General features: G+C 40.4%; 1 protein-coding gene across 1 annotated transcript in view; it reads right to left on the reverse strand.

Moving 5' to 3' along the window:
* The window catches only part of MEGF10 (multiple EGF like domains 10), a 165775-nt gene that overhangs the window by 81669 nt on the left and 56961 nt on the right, over positions 1 to 27145 (reverse strand). The window lies entirely within an intron of this gene.

Genomic DNA, 27145 nt, shown 5'->3' on the forward strand with positions numbered 1-27145 from the left:
TCTCTGCTCGAAACATATAGTGATCAGCTCTCAGACCCAAATTTACCAATTTCTCCTCCTTTAAAGTACTAAAACAATTTGAAATTCTGTTTGTATGGCTAGAGAAGTTTTAAAACTTCAGATGCTATTTGCCTTTAACATGAAACAAGAGTTTTCTGATACACTGTATTTAAAAGAAAACACAAAAATTGGACATAGTAGTTGATAAAAAAAAGTGTCACTCATGTCCTCGAATTTCAAATTCTTGCATTTATTTAAAAGTCTTGCTCTCACCAATCACTTTAATGCTAAGGAAATGTTATAAATGTTAAGGTAGACATTTATGTTAATAAAACACTATTTTAGAACATACAGAGGGCCAACAGGTACATGAAAAGATGCCTGACATTATGAATCAGAGGAATATAGATCAAGACTTCACAGGTATTAGAATGGCTATTATAAAAAAGACAAAAAATAACAAGCGTTGGCGAGGATATGAAGAAAAGGAAACCCTCAGAGACAATTGGTGGGAATGTCAATTGGTGCCACCACTATGGAAAGCAGTATGGGAGCTCCTAAACAACTGAAAACATGACTACCGTGCGACCCACAACTCCACGCCTGGGTATTTACCTGAAGAAAACGAGAACTCATTCAAAAATGAATATGCTCCACTGTGTTCATTACAGCATTACTTACAATAGCCAAGATATGGAAGCAAGCTAAGTTTTCATGGATGGATCAATAAGTAAAGAAAGTGTGGTGTATATACACAAGGAACTATTATTCAGCCACAGAAAAGGATAAAATCTTGTCATTTGCAATAACATAGATGATCACAAGGGCATTATGCTAAGTGAAATAAGTGAGGCATTGAAAGAGAAATACCTTATGATAACTCCTATATGTGTAATTTTAAAATAAAATCTAAGCTCATGGATACAGGGAAGAAATTGGTCGTTGCAAGACGCAAGGGTTGGGGGATAGGGTAAATTAATTTTTTTTAGTTTAAATAAGTTTAATTAAATTGAATTAAAAAACCTACTACTTTACTTTGTTTTTATATTTTGGGCATCCATATAAGATTTCATTTGACGAAAGAATCAATTTCACCATTTGAAAATTTGAAATTAAGACACTGGATTACATAAGAGCAACCTGATATTTCATATCTACCTGGGAGGGAGTGGCTATGAGAGGAGAATTTGGGGGTGTTCTATGGGCAGGTCTCAGTTTGTTGCTCTATATCCTTTCATTTTTTCACTTCTTATCTTCCTTTAACATTCTTTTAGTACTCATCTTTCTCTTCCCACAAACTACTTCTTCAATATACATAGCTATCATAGAGGCTGCATAATAAACCCTGGTTTTAATTTAGTTGTGTGGAGACCCCAAAGCCCGGTGTGACCCCAAATGATTTCCACTGTACCCTCCTGAATCAAGTAGGAAGAAAAGTAAGATTGAACAAGCAGGTCTAGCATCTGTTCTCCGATATTAAGATGGGTAAAGAAATGCATATGTTAAACCTGTGCACAGAGGGTCACGCATCAGAACTGCATGTGCTTCAGAATGCTTTCAGATGGCTGAATAATCGTATGAATGTTCTCATGTTTGATTCCTGATGGTACAAGTTTTGTGTTTTATGAAATTATCATCAAGAAGTTCAATTATAGTAGAAGAAAAAACTCTAGGAGGGTAATTTTAAACGGGGTAATAATAGGGTAGACTATTTTTTTGTGAAACTCTTGAACTAACAAACTCACATTTGGTCAAAGTCTAAAGCAAAATGTCAATCAATAGCAGAAAACAAATTTGTCTGTAAGTTAGGAATTGGAAGGGGGAAGTTGCTTTCCTAATGATTTTCTTTCTTAATTAAAACTTAAAGCCAATGGAATTATCCCTGAGTATTGAAGCCTAAAGTCAACTAATGATCTAAGTCATGAGAAATATTGTTGGTAGGGATTCTAAAAGGAAAGGATTCTACTTCCCTGCTACAGAATCTACACACAGCATTAGACTCTCACACAGTGCCATCTCTGCCCCAGGCCCCTATCCCACCAGCTCTGGGTTCTCCACATCTAGCAATAGCCTTCACTAGCACCTTTAAGAGCAGCAGGAGCAAGGGGAGCTAACAGAGGAGAACAGAGCAAACAGTAGAACTCTCTGTGTTCTCTGATATCCAACTCCCCAAGTTGTAGGAACACTAACTGGCATAGGTGGTGACAAACACAGACTCTCCCCTCTAGGAGATCAGCCTCATCTTTCTTTTTTCAGCTTTAAATGCCTCCTACTCTGGGTGCTGAACTTCCATGACTAAACTCCACATAAGAAGCCACGGTATGTTAAATCCGTGAATTTGTCCTGTAGAAAATCCACAGTGAACTAGAAAAGAGAAAGGGAACAGAGGTCCCCCTTAGCAAATGTTCAATAGCTCACATTTCAAGGACAGAAGCAAAAGACTCATCATAAAGTGTGGCTTGGGCATTAATGGCAACAGTCATTTTTATTTCTTGTTCATGTTCTTCTTATTTGGAAAAGGTTCATTTAAACCAGGAAAAGCTAGCAAAGATGATATGGCCTATATAATTTATTTCTCGCATCTCTCCTTAAGAAAATCATTAAGTATCATACTCTGAGTTTTCAGGAGTTTTTTAAGAGATCAGATGTAAGCTGAATCTCTGGACCCACAATAATCACACTGCTGCAGACACATCGAGTTGCAAGGGGTGACCAAGGCTTCCTTTCCCTCAAGAACTGAAAGGCAAGAGACACTGATGAGAAGAACATGCCACATTTTTGAAGTGAAAGCTGTGGACAGCCTGTCTGCCTGATGAACAGGTGAGAACTGACATGATGACCCTGGAATCTTTTCTAATTATGCTCCTGTTTCAGTCTTAGTTCCTAAATCCATTTAAATCCCATTACCAGTGCCATGGATCTCATTGCTTTCAAGAGCAAATATTTGGCTTTAATACTGAGAATCACCAACTATACTAAAAAATTTTCTCTTCTGCCACATCCATTTCCCTTTGGATTTACACGTAGGGTGTGGCAAAAAGGTGAAAGTAAGAGTGGGTAAAGACTCCTCTATAAACCAATTATATCTTTAAACACAGTACCTACTATCATCCTAAAGGATATAATATAATCAATTACTTTAACTTGAAAAATGTTTCCATCATCAAAGTATCTTTTGAAAATAACTGTCCAATAAAACACAAACCTTCCAGCTAACCCATCTTTCCTCATAAGTTCCTTTTATCATGGTCTTATGAATAAGTCACAAATCTTGTTTTTGCTCATTTATTCTGCGTTGGCATTGAGGAACACAGATAGAGTTAAAGGTGCCTTTACTGAACATCATTCCCACATTTTTCAGACAAGGAAACTGAAACTTGAGAAATGGAATGATGTTCCCAATCGATATAGCTGGTGTGAGAGGCAGAAGCAGGACTAAGCCCTGGTGCCTGCCTCCACAGGAACAAACCTTACGATGGGTTTTATGGGAGGGGGAAGAGACAGGGGTGAAAAAGATGGTAGCGGTTGTGCTGGGCAAGAAAACTAGGGCAGATGTATTAAATGGCTAGGAGTCAGAAGTTAAAAGATTCAAATGAGGAAGAGAGAGAAAGCAGATAGTTAACTTCTAAGGTACAAGTAAACTTCATTCACTCAATATTTTTGTTAGAAGCTAACTATATGCAGAGTCTTTACAAAATCTAATTGTTACTACAATGTGGAAGTACAGACAGAAATAATTTTGTGCCCATATTCCCAAATTATATACTCTACAGTGTTTAATATTTAGTGATGTAGCAGACACACTACTCCTGTGGATCCAAAGACAACAGATCAGGAACTCCAAGTCTGCAGAAAGTCACATAGAGGTCCCTTAAATCCAATAAACATAGACCAGAATGCAGGGGAAATAACAGAGGTATGAGCAAAATACTATGAAAGCACATTTAATAATTCCATTTATATGAAATGTTCACATAGTTAAATCTATAAACAGAAGAAGTGTATTTGTGGTTATCAAGGGCTGGGAGGGATTAGGAGTGAATGTGGGGTTGTGGCTAATGGATACAGAGATTTTTTTTTTTTGAGGTGATGAAATGTTCTAAAATTGTGTGATGATTGCATAACTTTGAATATATGATAAAAACCACTGAACTGTACACTTTAAATGGTTGACTTGTATGGTATATAAATTATATAAAGCTGTCATAAAAAATAATGTGGGAGCTATGGAAGGAAGCAATTAATTCCAACTTGAGTAAGATCAAGGTGGGTCTCCTGAAAGAGAGCACCCACTTCCAGATTTCTCATTACATAGAAATAATAAACCCTATGTATTTATGTTTCCATTTCTCAAATATTTATTTATTGCAGCCAAACATAATTCCTAATACACTGCCTCTTTGGGAGATATTTCAGGTGAGTCAGTTCCTAAATTAAAAAAAAAAATCCATAATAAGATATTATTATTATTTCAACAAATGCCCCAGAAAAAGCATTTGGCAAAATCCAACATTTATTCCTGACTAAAATTCTCTACAAAACAGAACCAAAAAGGAGTTCCCCCACCTTGATAAAGGGCAAATATGAAAAACCTACTACTAATATTATACTCAATAGTAAAAGAATGAATGCTTTCCCACTAAAATTAGGAACAAGACAAGGATGTCTACTCATCATTTCTATTCAGTATTGTACTGGAGGTTGTAGCAAGTGTAATAAAGCAAGAAAAAAATTTTAAAATCCAGATTTGGAATTAAGAAGTAAAACTGCCTTTATTTACAGATTATGTAAATATATGTATGTATGTAGAAAATCTGATGGAACCTACAAAAAAAAGCTACTAAAATAATGAGAGTTTAAGAAGGTTGCAGATAAAAACCAATATACAAAATTTAAGTTTAGTTCTATATACTGGCAGTGAATAATTAGAAATTGAAAATTTAAATGCCATTTACAATAGCATCAAAAATATGAAATATATAGAGATAAATATGAACCAAAAGGTGAAAGTACTATACCAAAGAACTAACAACTGCTGAGAGAAATGAAAGAGTGAAACAAAACTACCAATTTAACCTACTTAACGTTTACAGAAAACTGCATCCAACAACAGCAGAATATGTACACACATTCACTCTAGACTGGAGAGACAGGCCTTGTTTATGAGTCAGATGACTCAATATTATTAAGATACCAATTCTCTCCCAAGTAGATCGATAGATTGCACACTTACCAATCAGAACCCTGCCAGCTGTTTTAGTAGATACTGACAAGCAGAATTTAAAATTCATATGTAAAAGCAAAGTACCTATAATAGCCAAAATAACCTTGAAAAAGAAAAACAAGTTGGAAGACTAATGCTACTTGATTTAAAGACTTATAAAGCTACAGTAATCAAGAAAGGGTGATTTTGGTATAAATGTAGACAAATAGATCAATAAAATAAAATAGAGAAAATAGAGTTCAGAAATAAATCTATACCTATATGGACAATTATCTTTTGACAGAGGCACAAAAGCAATTCAGTGAAGAAAAACAGTCTTTTCAGCAATGCTAGAGAAACTGGACATCCATATGCAAATAAACATGGATATATAATCTCACACCATATACAAAATTAACTCAAAATGAATCATAGTCATAAATGTAAAACCTACAAAGTATAAAAACTCTAGAAGAAAACATAGGATAAAATCTTTGTGATGTTGAGTTGGGCAAAGATTTCTTAGTTATAGCACCAAAACACAATTGCAAAAGAAAAAAAATTAAAATTTGTCCATCAAAATTAAAAACTTCTGCTCTTTAAAAAACACCATTAAGAGAATAAAAAGATAAGACACAGATTGGAAGAAATACTTTCAAAAATATTATCTAATAAAGAATTTGTATCCAGAACTTATAAAGAATCTATATATATAAAAGCCTAAGTGACCATCTGACCAGCCGACCATTAGACCATCTGACTGGTAGCTATGATGTGCACTGACCACTGGGGGCAGACGCCCAATGCAGGAGCTGCAGAGCTGCATTGACTTGGCAGCTGCGGTTCTTGGGTGATGCACCTGGAACCAGAGAGGAGGGAGCCCGATTCCAGGGTGCATCACCCAAGAACCACCCTCTTGCAATCTGGGACCCCTCAGGGGATGTGGGAGAGCCAGTTTCAGCCCAATCCCCACAGGCCAGGCCGAGGGACCCCACCAGTGCATGAATTCGTGCACCTGACCTCTAGTACAAAATAAAAAACAAAGAGCTCACAATTACAAATAAACAAATGGCAAAAGATTTGGACATATCACCAAAGAAGACGTACTAATGGCAAATGAGCTCATGGAAAGTTGCTCAATGTCATTAGTCACTAGAACAGCTCAAATTAAAACTATATGTATATATTCAAATGACAAATTTAAAAAAACTGTATCAAGTGTTGGCAAGGATCTGAAATAAGTGCAACTCTCATACATTTCTAGTGAGATTTTAAAATTGACACCACTTTGGGAAAGTTTGGCAGTTTTTAAAAAATATTCATGGACATTTAGATGGTTTCCAGTTTGGCTATTTCAAGTAAAGCATCTTTGAAGTACCAATTGATTCAGCCATACCATTCCTAGGTATTACACAAGAGAAATAAAAATATACATTCATACAAAGACTTGTATAGGAATTGTCAGAGCAGCTTTATTTGAAATGATAATCCAGACAAAATGGATGAATCTCAAAATGACTATTCTGAGTGAAAGAGATCAGACATAAAAAACAATAACATACTGTATAACTCCATTTATATAAAGCCCTAGAAAATACAAACTAATCTAGAGTGGCAGAAAGCAAATCAGTGGTTACCTGCAGAAAGTGAGGGGCAAGCAGGGGTGGATGGGAGGAATTACAAAGGGGTATGAAAAAATGTTTGTATGCGATGAATAGTTAACTTCATAACTGAGGTGACAGTTTCATGACTGTATACTTGCCATACCTATCAAATTATATACTTAATTTGTCTAGTAATTTTATGTCTTTGTTACCTCAGTAAAGCTGTTTTTTAAAAAAAAACACAAAAAAAACTAGAGCCATGACCAGTGTGGCTCAGTTGGTTAGAACATTGTCCCACGCACCGAAGGATCATGGGTTTGATTCCTGGTCAGGGCACATACCGAGGTTGTGGGTTCGATTCCTGTTCAAGATGCATACAACTAGACTGTGAGAAGAACTTCCAGGGAGGGACAAAGAAAACTCTCTATATACAAAACAGGGCAGATTTATTTTATTTTTACAAAAATCTGAGCTAACCCTAAAATACTATACATACTTTGCAAGTTCAATAAGCGTCTGTGGTCATTGATGGATGGGCTCTCCAAATGCTTATGAAGGCATTGGCTTGAGACCTTCTCAAAAATATTTGAGGAAATGCTAATACTAAAACTCACAATGCAATGTTCTACTAAGCTTTTCCTCTACAAAGTGAATGGCTTACACAGAAAAAAAAAGTTTGTGTTGAAATAGACTATTGTAATGGATCCCACACAAGGGATTGAAATACCATCTGTGGAGCACATAATCCTATTCATTTAATGGAAAATGGAAAAAGTTTTTAGCTTAATTCCACACATATACAGGCATTATCTATTTTGGCCACGACTCTCGCATTGTTGTCTCTTTAGGTTAAATCAGATTTAAGTAATAAGGAATACGATCCTAATGGACCATAGTTTCAAAAAATTAACAGACACTGGGATAAACTCCCACTTTTCTAAGCACAAATTCCTAGCAACTTAGCCTATAGCTGATGATACAAATGCAAACTGATTCAATTTGGAAAAGATTTCAAAATCATCAGCATACACTTTGGAGAAGAAATCAGAGGGAAGGGACCTTCATTTGGGATAAATCACTTCCCTTGGTCCTGTTATGTTTATGTCTGTGGGGAGAGAATGGTGACTACGGGAAGTGCCACACCAGAATCTCTGTTTTTAGAATGGCCTTCATCTTGGTCCAACCACTCTCTACAGAGCCATGGAATTTTTTCACAGATACCCCTTCCCACAGCATGTTTTCCACCACATGGCATTTCCCTCAGTCTGCCCTATTTCATCTTGCTGACACTTGTTTCCAGATACTTTGCTTCTGCTTATCCAATGCATTGGAATCACACGTTAATAACAGAGGCCACCCCCAGGGGAAGTTAAGAGGGCAGTGGCAACCATTGAGACTACCAGTTTTTCCATTCAGTGTCCTCCTCCCTCCTCCCTCCTCAGTGGTGATCCCCCAGACATTTATTTCCTTTTGGATTCTGGTGCCCTTATGTTCTTTCTATTCTCCTTTCCTGTCTACATTAGCTTGAGAATAAATGGAATTCTCATACGCAAGGGGTCAATGACTAATAACAGCTATGCTTTTCCCTAGTCAAAGACATTTGCATTTCAGTGTCAAGGCCCTAAGCCAGTGCGTAAATTAAGTGGTAGAATTTCTTCAAAAGGGGCAGAATTAAGGGTCTGAGAGAAAGCACCAGGACCTTTGCTACTAGAACACGCCTCAGAAAACCAAGGAACATAAACTCAGATGCCTTCAGGTGCCAGGTGGCATCAAAAAAAAGAGTAAGCAGGTCAGGGAAAACTCATAGAGCACTTGTTCATCTAAAAGGTATAGATCCAGGGGGTCAAAAGGTATAAACTTCCAGTTATAAAATAATGTCATGAGGCCCTAGCAAGTTTGGCTCAATGGATAGAGCGTTGGTCTGCAGACTGAAGGATAATGGGTTCGATTCCAGTCAAGGGCACATACCTCAGTTGCAGGCTCCTTCCCAGCCTGGGCCCTGGTCAGGGTGCTGCAGGAGACAACCAATCAGTGTGTTTCTCTCATATTGATATTTCTTTCTGTCTTTCCCTTTCTCTTCCACTCTCTCTGAAAGTCAGTTGAAAAATATCCTCAGATGAGGATTTGAAAAATAAATAAATAAATAAATAAATAAATAAATAAATAAATAAATAAATAAATAAAATAGTGTCATGAGGAGGTAATGTAAAGCATGATGACTATCCTTACTAATAAAAGGCTAAGTAGCTGTCATGCCCTTACACGTGATGCCCCCATGCCATCACAAGATGGCTGTGTGCACAGCGGAGGCAGGCTTCCCGTGGCCCCGCACGTGTGCTGTGGGGGCAGGGTCTCAGCGGCTGCTCCGCACAGCTTCCCCCAGGCTTCCCATGGCCCTACGTGCCCGCCACGGAGGCTGGACCCCTGGCACCAGCCTATCTCTTTGGGGCAATCCATTGAGGAGCCCCGGATGGTTGAGCAGGGCCTACCTCTTTGAAGCGATCGATCAGGGGCTCCCGCACTGTGAGAGGGCACAGTCTAGGCTGGGGGACACCCCCCCCAAGTGCACAAATTTCGTGCACCGGGCCTCTAGTCTATATATAAAAGCCTAAGTAACCATTACGTGGAACGACTGGAACAACCTGAATGACCAGAACAACTGAAACAACCAGTCACTATGATATGCACTGACCACCAGGGGGCAGATGCTCAATGCAGGAGCTGCCCCCCATCCACAGGCCCCGATCGCTGATGGGGCCTGCAAGCCAACCTTCCAGGACCCTCCCCCTGCACCTCCCCTAGCCAGCAGGCCCGATTGCCCGATCGGGGCCAGGCCCTGGGTTGGGATGGGAAACCGGGGGTGGGTGGGGCAGATGTGGGTGGCGAGGGAAGGAGGAGGGGGGGAGGAGGGGAGGCAGGGAACTATGGAGGCAGTGAGGGAAGGAGGAGGTGGGGAGGCATGGAGGCAGGGAGGCTGGGAACCTGATCGGCCCTGATTGCCAGCCAAACCTAGGGACCCCACTGTGCATGAATTTCATGCACCGGGCCTCTAAGTAATTAATAATACTGTATTGTATATTTAAAAGTTTCTAAGACAATACATCTTAAAAGTTCTCATCACACAAAATTTTGTAACTATGTATGGTGACATGTTAACAAAACTAACTGTGGTAATCATATTGTAATATACACATATATTGAATCATTATGTTATATACCTGAACTAACATAATCTGTCATGTATATCTCAATTAAAAATAAATAAATAAAAGAGAGGCTCCTTTTTATTATCTTCTGTCTATTGCCACATAAAAATGTCAAGCCATGGCTGGGCTAGTGTGGGTCAGTGGTTGAATGTTGACTTATGAACCAGGAGGTCACAGTTTGATTCCTGGTCAGAGCACATGCCTGGTTGCAGGCTCAATCCCCAGTAGGGGGTGTGCAGGAGGCAGCTAATCAATGATTCCCTCTCATCATTGATGTTTCTCTCTCTCTCTCTCTCTCTCTCTCTCTCTCTCTCTCTCTCTCCCTCCCTCCCTCTTCCTTCCTCTCTGAAATCAATAAAAGTATATTTTTAAAAAATGCCAAGCCATGAACCCAAAGAGGCCCATTTCAAAACACACCATAATTAAAATGCCAAAGATTAAAGACAAGAGAAAATCTTAAAAACCACAAGAGAAAAGCAGTTAGTTACCTACAAAGGCGCTCCCAGTAGACTGTCAGCTTATTTCTCAACAGAAACTCTGCAGGCAGAAGGGACTGGCAAGAAATATTCAAAGTGATAAAAAGCAAGGAACTACAAACAAGATTACTCTACCCAGTAAAGCTATCACTTAGAATCAAAGGATCAATAAAGAGCTTCCCAGACAAGGAAATCTAAAAGGGTTCATCACCCCAAACCAGTGTTGCAAGAAATGTTAAAGGGTCTTCTTTAAGAAAAAGAAGAAAAAAGATAAAACTATGAATAATAAAATGGCAATAAGTACATATCTATCAATAATAATTTTAAATGCAAACAGATTAAATGCTCCAAGCAAAAGACATATGGTAGTTGAATGGATAACAAAACAAGACCCTTACATATGTTGCCTACAAGAAACTCACTTCAGATGAAAAGGCACGCACAGACTGTAAACAAAGGGATGGAAAAAGGTATTTCATGAAAACTGATACAAAGAAAAAAAGTTACACTAGCAATGCTCATAACCAGACAAAATAGACTTTAAAACAAAGGCTATAACAAGACACAAAAAAAGGACCCAGCAATTCCACTTCTGAGTATTTATCTGAAGAAACCTGAAACACCAAATTGAAAAGACCTATTATACATCCATATGTTCATTGTAGCATTATTTATAATAGCCGATATATGGAAGCAAACTAAGTGTCCATCAATAGATGAATGGATAAAGAAGATGTGGTGCATATATAAAATGGAATATGACTCAGCCATTAAAAAAAAGAATGAAATCTTGCCATCTGCAACAATCTGAATAGACCTAGAGGGCATTGCGCTAAGTGAAGGAAGTCAGACAGAGAAAGACAGATGCCAGATGATTTCACTTATGTATGGTATCTAAAAACAAAATAAACAAACAAGCAGAACAGAAACAGACTCAGGTTCAGAGAACATTTTGATGATTGCCAGATGGAGGGAGGTTGCAGAATGAGTGAAAAGGTGAAGTACAAATTAGTAGTTACAGAATAATCATGAAGATGTAAACTATAGCATAGGGAATATAGTCAATAATACTGTAATAACTGTGCCTAGTGTCAGATGGGTACTAGATTTGTCAGAGTGACCACTTCATCAGTTACATAAATATCTAATCACTAGCTTATACAACTGAAGCTAATAAAATATTGTACATCAACTGTAATTGAAAAATAAAAAAAGGTACTTAAAATAAAAAGAATGTCAAGCCAGTGTTACCAATCACCTGTTTTTTTCCCCCCCAGGAAAAATGAAAATCTAAGTTTTATGTTAAAAATGTTTTTAATGTAAAACACTATGTGGACCAAACAAAATATGATTATACATGAAACCATCCAGCCTACTACTCTGCCATCGTGGGGACAGACTAGTGGCCTGCTTTATTAAAAACATCAATGAAGGTCCTAAAATGTTCAGGATAAAGCTTTAAAGATCTTTAACAGGTTGCATTTTAAACATTACTGCCCTTTTTCTTAATTTTAGTTTTTACCCCTTTGTCAAGTGTATAAATCTATCATTTATACAGCAGTTTTAAATTTCATATTGAGATGTTTCATAAGCATACTCACTTTTGGTGAACAACTGTTTGCCATGAAATATCTCTGTTAATAAGAGTTCCACACTTGGAGGAGAAGCCCAGCCAATGCTGAACCCCACTGGTGAAGCTCATAAATGGGTACATCATCTATGCCATGGTGAAGGGAAGCAAGTGTCTGCTATATCCTGTCATAGCTCAACTAAAAATTTCCCTGTCTTGATTGTGGAAACAGACATGTCCTTAGAAGAAAGTAAAGAAGAGTGACATCAGCAACATGCCTGAAAAAGACATCCATCCTGGTAACCCCCTTCAACACCAACCATTCAGCATCCCTCGGGGACAGAAGGGCCTTTGTGGGAGCTGTGGGACCCACCACCACATGCCAAGGGGGCCAGAGGAGTCTTGCCCACCCATGTGCATCACACAGGCCTCAGCTGCGGACCCCTCAGTGGTCGTAAGTGGTCTACAGTCCCTTTGGCCATGGCCCAGGAGCCCCTAAAGAACACTGTTTTAAGACTATCACCCATGGATAAAAAAGCCTTTCTGGAAGTCCCAGTTCCCAGCAGAGAAGCTCCAGCACATCACTGGAGAAAGAAAATACAATGTGGACACACTGCAGAGGGTAAGAGGAACAGTTAGGCTTTACCCACAGCAGCCCTCCCCAGGGAGGCACAGCTCAGTGCCGTCTGGATCTGTGATTTCTCTCCCAGGGGCAAGTGCATGTGAGTGAGAGCACAGCTCTTCCAGCTGTGTCGGCCTCTTTCAAAGAGGTCCATTTCTATCTTACCACATCCAGAGTAGGGAGTTGTGAGCTGCATGACAGGGGAAAGGGAAGAGGAAAGCAAAAGATGGGATCTCCCAGGACATTAAGGGAATGTGGATCCTACTCCCTGTGTTGCAGAGGCCATCAAGAAGCTCACCGTGAGCCACTGGAGATGCCTGGCTCATGGACACCCCTCCAAATGGCCCATGTATACTCTCAATGCTCCGTGCACCTTCCCCACAGAAACCCCCACTCTGTCCAGCTCTCTGTCCACACTCCCAACAGTGGTGAGAGTGAGCTTCAGCAGATGTTGTGCAGAAAGCTGGCTCATATCTGTGGGCCAGGAAGAGACCACAAACTTTAGCTTTAGCTCCACCCATGGGAAAGCAAAAGGGAGGCTGTCAGCACCTGGCCTGGTGTGTTGCAGGATTCAGAGAAGGTATCCAAGTTTAAGAATTCTGCCACAAGAGGGAGCATAAAGCATGGAGCAGGCTTATCAATAGGTCTGAGAAAGCCTCAGAATCCCTAGCAGATCTGATAGAGGTATTTACCTTCCAGTTTCAGTAAAGACTGAAGGTGGTGACATGAACACACAATGCAAGACTTCAAGGAATATTAAATAACAAGGAAACATGACACCACTGAAGAGATACAATATGCACCAGTAACCGACCTCAAGGACATGCAGATCTATAATTTACCTGTCTAAGAATTCAAAATAGCTATTTTAAGGAACCTAAATGAGTTAAAAGAAAACACTGAAAAACACTCAACAAGATTGGGAAAACAATGGATAAACAAAATGAGAAGTTTAACAAGAAATAGAAATCATAAAGAAAGGACCAAACAGAAATTCTGGATTTAAAGAATATAATAATGAATGAAATAAAAAAATGCAATAGAAAGCATCAACATAAGAATGGATCAAGAAAGAAAAGAAACTGTGAAGTAGAAGATATTTCAATACTATCCAGTTAAGGGAGAGCAATGAAAAAAAAAAAAAAAGAATGAGAAAGAGTGAAAAAGAGATCAACCAAGGAATTTGCATGCATATATGCATAACCCATGGATACAGACAATAGGGTGATGAAGGCCTGGGGTAGGGAGTGGGGACAGGCTAGGAGAATTCAATGGGGGGCGAAGGGGGGGGGGAAGAGACATATGTAATACTTTCAATAATAAATTAAAAAAAAAAAAGACTGAAGAAAGCCTACATAATCTATGGGATAACATCAAAAGAAGCAATTGCGAATTATTGGGAATCCCTGAAGGAAAAGAGAGGAATAAGGGAGCAGAAAGTTTATTTAAAGAAGTAATGGGGGATAACTTTCCAAATCTTGGGGGAGATTTGGATATCTAAGTTCATAGAGCTTATAAGTTTTCAAACAAAATAAAAAGATATCCCATGTTCATGGATCAGAGTATTAATATTGTTAAAAGGTCCACACTACCCAAAGCCATCGATAGCTTCAATGCAATTCCTATCAAAATGCCATTGGCATTTTCAAGAAACACAGCAAACAATCCTAAAATTTGTATGAAACTACAAAAGACCCCAAATAGCCAAAGCGATCTTGAGAAAGAAGAACAAACCTGGAGGCATCACATTTCCTGATTTCACGCTATATTACATAGCTATCATAGCTGTATGACATTGGCATAAAAATAGACGCATAGGCCAATGGAACAAAATCAAGAGCCCAGAAATAAACCCTCAAATATATGCTCAACTAAAATTTGATGAAAGCACTAAGAATACTCAATAGGGAAAGGATAGTCTCTTCAATAAATGGTAATGGGAAACAAAATGATCACATGCAGAAGGATGAAATTGGACACCTATCTTATATTAGTCACAAAAATTAACTCAAAATGGATTAAAGACAAACATAAAACCTAAAAACATAAAACTTTTAGAAGAAAACATAGGGGGAAAACTCATTGACATTAAACTTCACAGTGAATTTTTTTATACGACACCAAAATCACAAGCAGCAAAAGCAAAAAAAAAAAAAAAGTGGGACATCAAACTAACAAATCCTGCACAACAAAAGAAACTATCAACAAAAAAATGTCAACCTGCTGAATGGGAAATATTTCAAATCATCCATCCAAAATATATAAAAAGCTCATATACTTCATCAGCACAAAAAAAAAATTAAAATGGGCAAAAGACCTGAATAGATATTTAAAAAACAACAAAAACATACATATGGCCAACAGATACATGTAAAGGTTCTTGATATTACTAGTCATCAGAGAAAAACAAATTAAAACCATAAGGTGTTATCATATCACACTTCTCCGAATAGCTATCAAGAGATAACAAGTGTTGGCGAGGATGTAGAGAAAAGGGAACCCTTGTGCACTGTTGGTACAAGGAAATGTAGTTGATACAACCACTATGGAAAACAGTATGGCAACGTCTCAGAAGATTAAAAATAGAAGTACCAGCAATTCTACTTCTGGGTATATATCCAAAGGAAAAGAAATTAGGATCTGCACTCCCATGTCCATTGTAGCAGTAGCAGTAATAGCCAAGATATGAAAACAACCTAAATGTCCTTTGCCCAATGAGTGGATAAAGAAAATGTGGTATACAGGCATACCACGGAGATACTGCGGATTCAGTTCCAGACCACTGCAATAAAGCAAGGCATGTGAACTTTTTGGTCTCCCAGTGCATAAAAAAGTTTCGTTTACACTATTAAGGGTGCAATAGTTTTGTGTCTTAATAAAACAATGTGTACACCTTAATTAAAAATACTTTATTTCTAAAAAATGCTAACCATCATCTGAGCCTTTTTGCTGGTGGAGTGTTTTGTCTTGATGTTGATGTAAACACAATACTATATATAGAATGGAATATTATTCACCCATAAAAAAAGAAGAAAGTCCTGCCATTTGTGACAATATCGATGGCCCTGGGGTCATTAGCCTAAGTGCAATAAGTTTGAGAAAAATGAATACTATATGATATCACTTAACATGTGGAATCTCAAAAAACTAAACTCATAGAAACAGAGGGTGGAATGGTGGTTATCAAGGCTAGGGGTTGGGAGGAGGCAAATGGGGAATGTTTGTCAAAGGGTACAAAGTTCCAGTTATAAGATGAATTAGTTCTGGGAAATCTAATATATAGCATGGCAACTTAATAATGCTATATTATATACTTGAAGTTGATAGGAGAGTTGATCTTAAATGTTCTCAACACAGAAAGGAAATGGTAATTATGTCAGGTGATTGAAGTGTCACTAACCCTATTGCAGTAATGGTAATCGTTTTGTAATGTATTAGTGTATCAAATCATCACATTGTACCACTGTACACATTAAACTTATCCAATGGTATATGTCAGTTATATCTCAGTAAAACTAAAAACAACAACAACAGCCCTAGCCGGCTTGGCTCTGTGGATAGAGCGTCAGCCTGCGGACTGAGGGGTCCCAGGTTCAATTCTGGCCAAGGGCACATGCCTGGGTTGCAGGCTCGATCCCCAGTGGGGGGCGTGCGGGAGGCAGCCGATCAATGATTCTCTCTCATCATTGATGTTTCTATCTCTCTCTCTCCTTCTCCCTTCCTCTCTGAAATCAATAAAAAAGAAATATATTTTAAAAAACAACAAAATTAATGATCCAAAGAGTCTCTGATAAAGTTAAATATTTATAATTGCCGTCTAAAGTTATATAAAAGCAAAGTAAATCCCTCAAAGCATTGTTTTTCAAATAAGTAGACTCTAAAGACTATTAGTTCCATCATGTTCTTGGGGGGAAGGAATGGGGGGTAGGGAGGGGTTAGGAAATTCCATGGTCAAATAAGTTTGAGTCATGCCTCTACTCCAAGCATGCTCAGAGCCTTTAACAGACTACCTTAAAGGGGATCCAGCAGAAGGCATTTCCCAGTCTTACTGGATAAATTCTGCAGGACAATTATTCAGTGGCTCACAACAGGGGCATGCAACTACCAGGCCCGTTTCTAGAAACCTATTCTTCTCTCTGTATCAACAGATAGATTTCATTTGAGGTGGCACATTTCATTTTCTGTCCCTCAATTACATGCTAAATACAATAAATTTACTGAGTGATTTTTCATCTTAAACAAGTGCCATATCTTTAGACTTGCCATAACAGGCTCTGGCCCTCCAATGTGCCCAGCTGGCCTGGGAGGCCCACCTTCAGATCATGATGCCTCCTGTCACCTTAACGGAGAAGGCTCCTGTGCTCTGTGGTGGTTCTCTTAGAGCTCTAGCTGATATCTTTCAGGAAAGCAAACAAACAATGCACCTTGAGATACCACTGAAGCTTAAGGAAAGAATAGTGTCCATGCAGTTTTGCTTCTATGAGACCACGGGTCGTCCTCTCCCATTAGTATCTCTGTGTGTGGCCCAGAGGGATGTACAAGTTTTATGCTGCATTATCTGTAAAAGTTCGTACAGTTGTGCTATCCCAAACTAAAAAAGCAAGTTCTGTCACCACCTGGTCATGTGAATGTTTTGTGGTTGGTCACTTAGATCAAAATGTGTTTTTGCCATAATTTTAAATGACTTTGCTCTAAAAGGATTTGAACCATTGTGCAATAAAAATTGCTTCTCAGTTCTGAGCTTTTATATTAGCTATTATCTATCTCTATAAGGAGACTGCATAAATTATTAGGCCTGTAAAAATGCTATCTGCCCTGCAAAGACTGCAGTTGCAGAAACTCATTTTCTAGAGATAAGGCAAGAATTTTCATTGTTTCCCTCAGCCCTCTCTCTAAGGGACCCTAAAGTCAGGCTTCCTTAAGCAAAAAAAAGTAGCAGATGTGGTTTCCATTTGTTTATACTGAGTCATGATTTCTGTCTGTTTATACTGAAGCTATCTTGAATTTATAGTGTTTTTAATTATTATTAAATTCATGGTTTCTATTTATAAAATCCTAACAATGAGCAGACATTGGCCATCAGTGAGGCAACAGAGGTTTTCTGCATTGTTTTCAGTGTCTTATCTTCCCTGCTAGCAGAGACCAATGATTAAAATTGGGAAGCAGAAGTTTAGGTTCCAATAGATGTGTGGGGGAAATTGAAATTTCTGCTGGTGCAGTGTGTAGACAAAGGGCCTTTCCCAGTATTTACTGGTAGGTTCCTCTGAACCACGTCGGGCTCCATAGTAACAGAATACAGGGTCCCATGGAAACATGGAAAAATCCACTGCCACTGGCAGAAAGGGCATCAAGGGTACATACACTTAGGAACATACCATCTGATCACTGTCAGTTCAGGGCTCTTTGGCTAGCCTAAAAGGATTGTCTCACTTTTGGCTGCACTCAAAAGGGGCTGCGTAAAAGGGTCTACACCCTAAGGTTGTTTGAAAATATTTAACAAGGTCACAACTTCATTATTAAACAAGCCTGTGAGACTCAAACATACCCAGAGCAGAGTGCTCAGGTTGCCTTCAACTTCAGAGAGGTGGTCCTCCTCTCCTAAACTCTCACCGTCCCCCAGAGCCCGGCTTGCCAACACAGCGCTCCCCAAACGCTGAATCTTACAGCCCCATACGTGGCATCCTGTCGGCACTCTAGCTCTTTTCATCCTGAAACATCTGCCCCCAACTTTTCAGCAGCAAAAGACCAAAATGACATGATGCCTAGATAAAGAAGTAAAGGTGTCCTCCCATGACCTCAAGTCAGAGAAACAAGTATCTGCTGCCCAGCTCTTCCCAAAAGCCTAGCCCATTTTGACCAATTTGCACACGTCTGAAATATCCTTCCTATCAAACCCTCCTATGGCTGACGCTGAGACAAATGTGGCTGTTGAATATCTTCTTGCATTCCCAAACAAAATTCCTGACAAAATAATCCTGGGGTAGCTTAGCAAATATTCCAGTTCACAAAGAGGAAGCTCATTTTCCTGGGGACCAGAGCAGGAACAGCACATAGGACCCCCAGTTAAAGGGAGAGGCTACATGTAGCAGGAGGCTATGGGCCAGGTGCATGACTTGGGAACCTCAGCTGATATCTCCATGACTCAAAGGTCCAAAATGCCAAAGGATTCCAGACCGAGTCTAACACAGGGATGGCAATGTGAGCACTCAGGCTGTACCAAGACCAAGACAGAGATCACTAATGAGTCGCTCTGTTCTCTCAGCACAGACATGGCCCAGAACCCTTCTAAACACAATGTTCCAGGCAGCCACTTCCAAGAGAAGGCACCCTCTCTCCCAAAAGGGAAACTGCTTGTTACCTTTGGTCCAATAATATTCCAAAACAAAAAGAAGAAATGGGGGAAATGTATGGGTCATATGGCAAATAGCCTAATGTGGTCCCCTAAAGTGCTACCTGTGTGGTAGATGTGTCTCCTGGAAGAAAAATAGTCCTGGGTAAGAGCTGCAGATGTCTCTAAGCCTTTAACCCACAATTTGGGTTTAAACCCCATTGCTTACTGAAGCATGATATTCAAGCGTGAGTAAAGTTTATCTGCCGGAATTATTTTTTATGTAAACACTAACCACAGTTCTAGCCCCTTATTTGCCTATAGCAAATTCAGTTTTTCATAAAGTTGGCCAAGCTAAAAATCAGCTGTGAATATTCATTCACTGCATGGTAATCAATTGTCACACTCATCTCTGCTAAGAACAGGAAATCATATACAGTTCCGTGTGTGGGAGTTAAGGCTTTTTATTTACGGTTCCCAAGTTCTCTTAACGAGTGCCAAAGACATGCAGGGCACATCCATGGGAACTGATCTTCTACTCAGAGCTGGCCTCCAAGGCAACTGAGTGGGTGACCCAGCCCCCAAACCTCTCCTGTGTCTTCCTTGCAAGCCACGCTGCCTGCAATGCCCCCTTCCAGCTTTAATTTGAAGTTAGTATTTGACCTCTTGCATCAAACAAACATAGACTAGGAGTTGTCTACCACAAAGGAAACATTTGTCAGAATGTTCCCTTCCTTTGCAGTAGCACCCAGCGGGAGAGGGCGGCATCTGGGCAGAAGATGGAAGTGGGACTGGAGAAGGGACCCCTGGCCATGCATGGTTTTTGTCCATTCATGATTCTGCTGCAAGCAGCCGGGCTTACAATGATTTACTTCTCTCCGATCAGCCCAGGTGAAGCCAAGGGCATTGGAGTGAGAATGTATGGTCAGCCCTGTCTTGGGAATCAACCAATCCTTCCCACAGAGGGAGAGTTGCCACTTTCCACTCTGCTGCTGCTTTTCCTGTGAGCTTTTCCTAGTCCCATGAAACCAAACCTATAGGCAATCTCCACTTGCTAATAGGTTGGGTTCCAAAGATGTGTTTGAAAGTCAGTTTTGTGTATCTCCAAATACATTTTCTAGAATTCTAAGGTTGTAAATAATGGCTAGGCACCCAGGGCAGCCTCCAATGCACATTTGCTACATAATTTACAGCTGTGATTTTCAAATGGTGTTCCACGGCACACTGATGTGCTGCAAGAATTTTTAAGCTGTGCAATACCTGACTATGTAGTCAGGGGCACTGACCTCTTTTCCCTTAGAGCAGCAGTTCTCAACCTGTGGGTCGCGACCCCTTTGGCGGTCGAACGACCCTTTCACAGGGGTCGCCTAAGACCATCCTGCATATCACATATTTACATTATGATTCATAACAGTAGCAACATTACAGTTATGAAGTAGCAACGAAAATAATTTTATGGTTGGGTCACAACATGAGGAACTGTATTTAAAGGGCCAGAAGGTTGAGAACCACTGCCTTAGAGTGTCAAACAAAAAATGACAACAGCCAACACAACAATAGCCATCTGGTGTGAATGAATTAAAATTATACCTATTTTTTTGGTCATACTGGCAAAAAACATATTTTTTGATGTGCCACAGAATTTTAGTAATTAGTTCCTTTGTGCCATGAGCTGAAAAAGATTGAAAATTGTTGTGGAGATCACGAGAGTGGGTTTCAACTCCTTCCCATGGACCAGAGCATTCATGTTTCAGTTCGGGCTGCCTAGAGCTCCTCTGGCTGCCACCGGACGGGAGACTATTCCTCTCTCCTCAGAGCTCATGGTAGGGGGTCGTGGAAAAAGATAGGAGGTTGCCCTGGCTCCAGGCCACCACTAGAGTTGAAAACAGTTGAACTCTTAGGAGAGGGGACCTGTGGAACTCTGGGGTGAGGAGAGAATGAATCCCCATGATGTTGGTGAGTGTAACGGGCTTCAAAGAGCCTGGGCCTTCTGCTGACTCTCCCTGACATGTGTTATTCAAGTCCCAGTCTCAAACTGTCTCCTTTACCAGCCCTGAAATCAGCCAGTTTCTCTCTCCACTGCCACCTGTTGTTTCTAATCAGCATTTCTGTGGCTTTCTGAGAAACCAATCAGTCTCACTTCATCCCCCAGCCTGTTCCTGTCACTGAAAGGAAAACACAAATGGCACTGGGAAATAATGTCTTCAATCTCAGTGACAGAAGATACAGCGTCTAAGACAGACAATGGTCACAGTATGTTCCATCGAGGTAGTAATCAAGGACCATGTTTTCTGGCATTTAAAAAACTTCAGAAAATACAAAGAAATATTATGTAGCCCTAAAAAAGAAGTCCTGTCAAAATGCTGCAACATGGATGAGGTTGTTGAGGATATTATACTAAGTCTGTCATTAAAGGACAAATACCATATGATTTCTACAATAGTCAAAATCGCAATATGCAATAGCTGAAGTAGTCAAATCCTCAAAACAGAAAGTAGAAGTAAATGGCTGCAGGGAAGGTAGGGGGGCTTTCAGTTTTGAAAGACGAAAAAGTTCTAGAGCTCTATTGCACAACAATGTGAATATACTTAATACCACTAAAAAATTATTAAGATGGGCCCTGGCTGGGTAGCTCAGTCAGTTAGAGCATCGTTTCGATACCCTAAGGTTGCAGGTTTAATCTCAGTCAGGGCACATACAAGGAGCAGCCAATGAATGCATAAATAAGGGGAACAACAAATCAATCTTTCTCACTCTCTCTTCCTTTCTCTCTCTCCCTCTCTCTCTCTCTCTCTCTCTCTCTCTCTCTCTCTCTCTCAATCAAATTAATAATTTAAAATGTTTTAATGATTAAGATAGTAAATTTGATGTTATGTATTTTTTATTATAATCCTATCTAATAAAAGAGAAAAATGGTAATTGGTGTACGAAGATACCCTTTTCATTGGCTAATCAGGGCTATATGCAAATTAACTGCCAACTAAGATTGGCAGTTAACTGCCAACAAGATGGCGGTTAATTTGCATATGTAGGCACAATGCAGGGAGGCGAAAGGGAAAGCAGGAAGAAGCCCCCTGCCACTGACAGTGATCAGAAACCCAGGGGGGAGCTAAGAGCTGGAGGGCAGGGCCAGGGCGGCCCTGGGGCCGCCCTGGCCCTGCCCCCCAGCCATGATTGGAGAATCAGGCGCCTTTGCCGCCCTGGCCAGTGATAGCAGGAAGTAGGGGTGGAGCCAGCGATGGGAGCTGGGCATGGTCGAAGCTGGCAGTCCCGGGAGCTAGGGGTCCCTTGCCTGGGCCTAAAGCAAAGCCCACGATCGCGGGGCCGCTGCAGCTGCGGGTCCCCGCTGCCCAGGCCGGACGCCTCAGCGAGAGGCATCCTAAAGGGGCAGGGGCGGAGCCTGCAACGTGGGGAGCTGGGGGTCCCCTGCCCAGGCCTGACACCTCTGCCAGAGGCCTCAGGCCTGGACAAGGGGCCGATCCGGTGATTGGTGATCGGAGGGTGATGAGGGTCAACTCTTCTGGCCGAGGCATCAGGCCTGGGTCGGGGGCGGAGCTGGGGATTGGGGGGATATGATGGTCCCCTTGCCCAGGCCTGAAGCCTGGGTCAGAGGCGTCAGGCTTGGGCGGGGGGTGGAGCCAGAGATCAGAGGGAGATGGGGGTCCCCTGCCCAGGCATGATTCCTGGGCCAGAGGCCTCAGGCCTGGGCGGGGGCCAGAGCCAGTGATCAGGGGGAGATGGGGGTCTCCTGTCCAAGCCTGACACCTCTGGCGGAGGCGTCAGGCCTGGGCAAGGGGCCGATCAGGCGATCGGAGGGTGATGGGGGTCTATGCCTCTGGCGGAGGCGTCAGGCCTGGGCAAGGGGCCGATCAGGCGATCGGAGGGTGATGGGGGTCTATGCCTCTGGCGGAGGCGTCAGGCCTGGGCAAGGGGCCGATCAGGCGATCAGAGGGTGATGGGGGTCTACGCCTCTGGCGGAGGCGTCAGGCCTGGGCAAGGGGCCGATCAGGCGATCGGAGGGTGATGGGGGTCTATGCCTCTGGCGGAGGCGTCAGGCCTGGGCAAGGGGCCGATCAGGCGATCAGAGGGTGATGGGGGTCTACGCCTCTGGCGGAGGCGTCAGGCCTGGGCAAGGGGCCGATCAGGCGATCAGAGGGTGATGGGGGTCTACGCCTCTGGCCGAGGCATCAGGCCTGGGCAAGGGGCCGATCCTGCGATTGGAGTGTGATGGGGGTCAACGCCTGAGGGCTCCCAGTATGTGAGAGGGGGCAGGCTAGGCTGAGGGACACTCCCCTCACACACACACACACACACACACACACACACACACACACACACACGCACAGTGCACGAATTTCGTGCACCGGGCCCCTAGTCTAAAAATAAATGAATAAATAACTTCACAAACAGAAGAGACCACAAAAATTTAGTGTGGTGATTGCCAAGGGGAGGGGGAGGGGGAGGAAGGTAGTGGAGGGTATAGGGGGGATAAATGGTGATGGAAGGAGACTTGACTTGGGGTGGTGAACACACAATACAGTGTACAGATGATATGCTGTGGAATTGTGCACATGAAACCTGTATAATTTTGTTAACCTGTGTCACCCAATAAATTCAATAGAAAAGGGAAAAAAAGTGAACCAAAAAACATGATATGCCAAAATTATTGGCTTAGAAATTAATCATCTTTTAGTCTTGTGAATATTTTAATTTTAACATAGAAATGTGTAAGAGAAACAAAATATATAGTGTTTATAATTTTAGATTTTAAAACATAAACATATTTGTAATATTTAAAAGAGTATATGGCCTGTTAGAATAAGAGAGCAGTCTTCTCATTTCACTTTTTCAATGTGTAATGCAATAATTGATTAGAAATGTTATTTTAAAGCTGAAATCTTAAAATAGAATATTACAACATTTAAAATAACTTAAGATTTCACCTTATCAATAAGTTGAACTTATTATATTTACAAAAAGTACTTAAGCAAATAGGACAATTTGCCAGCCTGGAAGCTGGATTAGATAAAAATTAAATTTATTAAATATACAAATTCCATTTTTAAAACTTGATGGTGTTTATACTTGTAAACATTAGTCAAAGGTCCCTTAATGTGTTCTTAGAATTTGTCAGACCAATAAATGAAACAACTGTAAGCTAAATTTAGCTTTAGAAACAATGAGGTTTTGGATTTATAACTTCAGTAAGTCAATAATTAATTATTAACACTAATAAAAAAACAGAAAGAGAAATTAAGAAAGATTTCATTTACAACTGCATCAAAAATAATAAAATACCTAAAAATAAATGAACCAAGGAGGTGAAACATCTGTACTCTGAAAACTATTAAGATACTAATGAAAGAAATGGAAGAAGACACAAATAAATGAAAAAATATTCCATGATCTGAATTGAAAGAACTAATAATGTATAAATTTCCATACTACCCAAAGCTATATTCAGATTTAATGCAATCCATTAAAATTCCAATGGCATTTTTCACAGAAATAGAACACACAATCCTAAAATTTGTGTGACCCATAAATGAACACTAATAACCAAAGCAATCTTGAGAAAGAACAAAGATGATGGCATCACACTTCCTGATTTCAAACTATATTACAAAGCTATAGCAATCAAAGCAGAATGATACTAGCATAAAAGCAGACACATAGATCAATGGAACAGAATACAGAGCCCAGAAATAAATCCATGCATATATGATCTCCAATAAACAGTGTTGGGAAAACTGGACAGTCACATTCATAAAATAAAACTTGATCTCTATCTTACACCATATACAAAAATCAACTCAAAATGGATTAACAACCTGAATGTAAGACCTGAAATCATAAGTCTTCTAGAGCAGCGGTTCTCAACCTGTGGGTCGCGACCCCTTTGGCGGTCGAACGACCCTTTCACAGGGGTCGCCTAAGACCATCCTGCATATCAGATATTTACATTATGATTCATAATGGTAGCAACATTACAGTTATGAAGTAGCAACAAAAATAATTTTATGGTTGGGTCACAACATGAGGAACTGTATTTAAAGGGCCAGAAGGTTGAGAACCACTGTTCTAGAGGCAAACATGTGGTAAGCTCCTTGACATCAGTCTTGGTACCAACATAATGTCACCCCAAAGCCTCTGAGGATGGCCAGCCAGGCCAGCCAGGCCTCCCCACTATCCACTCTGTGTGCACTCAGTGCTGTCCTTTGAAAAGTCCTATCAGCCTGGACCAGAGATATCAGCTCATGCTTATTCTCTAAGATGTTCCATTATTCAGCAGCATTTTTAATCAAAGGCATGCAAATTAAGAAGAAAATTAGCAAAAAAAGAAAAATGGCACAAAGTATAAACAAAAAAGCATTCTCATATACTGCTGGTGGGAGTATAAATTGGAAACATACCAAATACCTCTGACTTCTAGGAATTTATCCTTACCTATTAATTAAGGATATGAACGAAGATTTAACTACAATAATGTCTTCTAGAGCAAGTCAGTTCATAACAGGTAAAACTTAGAGCCGAAACCGGTTTGGCTCAGTGGATAGAGCGTCGGCTTGCGGACTGAAGGGTCCCAGGTTCGATTCCGGTCAAGGGCATGTACCTGGGTTGCGGGCATATCCCCAGTGGGAGATGTGCAGGAGGCAGCTGGCCGATGTTTCTCTCTCATCGATGTTTCTAACTCTCTATCTCTCTCCCTTCCTCTCGGTAAAAAAATCAATAAAATATATTTTTTTAAAAACAACTTAGAAATCACACATATCCAATAGTTGAAGTTGGTTAAATAAATATTTACAATGCAATAACACTGACATTTGCAATATGTTACAGAAGTACATTTATTGACCAGGAAAGACATTCACAATGTGTTTTTATTTTCTTCTTTTTGTTTAGTTACATTTTCTAACTTTTTTCAATGAACATTTATTATCCTATACAGTGCTGGCTTTGAATAAAATCCAGGGGTTGGAAGGAAGAGAACACATATACTGATCCAAGCTGTGTGTGTGTGTGTGTGTGTGTGTGTGTGTGTGTGTGTGTGTGTTACATGCCATTGAGTTGTCTTCAATTCCTGGCAACTCTATGAATGAGTGATGTCCATGTGCTATTCTGAACAGCCCTGCTCAGCTCCTGTAGATTCATGCTTATGGCATCTTTTATAAAGTCAGTACATATCATATTTGTTTTCCTTTTTTCCTGCTGCCTTCTCTTTCAAAGGAGCCTCAGAGAGGTATTAGTGGCTTATCTGAGGTCACCCAGCTGAGTGGTACTATCACCTGGAACTGCTGATTCTTAAGTCCAGATGTGTCTGATCATTCCTAGTGCCTTCAGATTAGAGCAGAACCTTATCTCTCTCTCTGCTACTCAACACCAGTGTCTCGGCTCAGAAAGCAAAGGTGCCCTCCAGCTGTGTGGTGAGCCAAAATATTTGAATAAAATTGTTTTTAAAATCTCTCTTCTGCATGTCCTGTGCACAACGGTAAGAAACCTCAACTGCAAACTGCATGTCGTTTCATAGTCTAGGATTTTCTAATTGTATCATCAAATAACAAACTTCTCTCAAGACATCTCAGAATGAATTGGTGAGATGGGAAGGGGAGGGAAGAGAGAAAATGATGATAAAAAAAGATCTACTTTGTGACCCAGGCTTATAGTCACTTCTTACTGTGAAAGCTCCTCTACTTTTAATAAACCTCATCATTCTCTTCACCAGCAAAAAACATGTTGGCCTCTCAGAAGTTGACTCAGGACCCTGGTCAGCTGCTGTGGGAAAGTTTTGTCTCTGCTCTCTTCTGTGACCTAAATCTAAGAACTCCTTGACCCATTTCCAAAGAGACATGTACTGAAAACGGTGATTAACATTACTGTATCTGGCCTTGAAGCATCTATCTATAGCAGGGGTCCTCAAACTACGGCCCGCAGGCCACATGCAAATACAAATATTGTATTTGTTCCCGTTTTGTTTTTTTTTAAATTCAAAATAAGATATGTGCAGTGTGCATAGCAATTTGTTCATAGTGGTTTTTTTTAAACTATAGTCTGACCCTCCAACTGTCTGAGGGACAGTGAACTGGCCCCCTGTTTAAAAAGTTTGAGGACCCCTGATCTATAGCATTTGTTTTCTCC

Source organism: Myotis daubentonii, chromosome 4 (assembly GCF_963259705.1).
Source record: "Myotis daubentonii chromosome 4, mMyoDau2.1, whole genome shotgun sequence".
In the NCBI taxonomy this organism is placed as follows: domain Eukaryota; kingdom Metazoa; phylum Chordata; class Mammalia; order Chiroptera; family Vespertilionidae; genus Myotis; species Myotis daubentonii.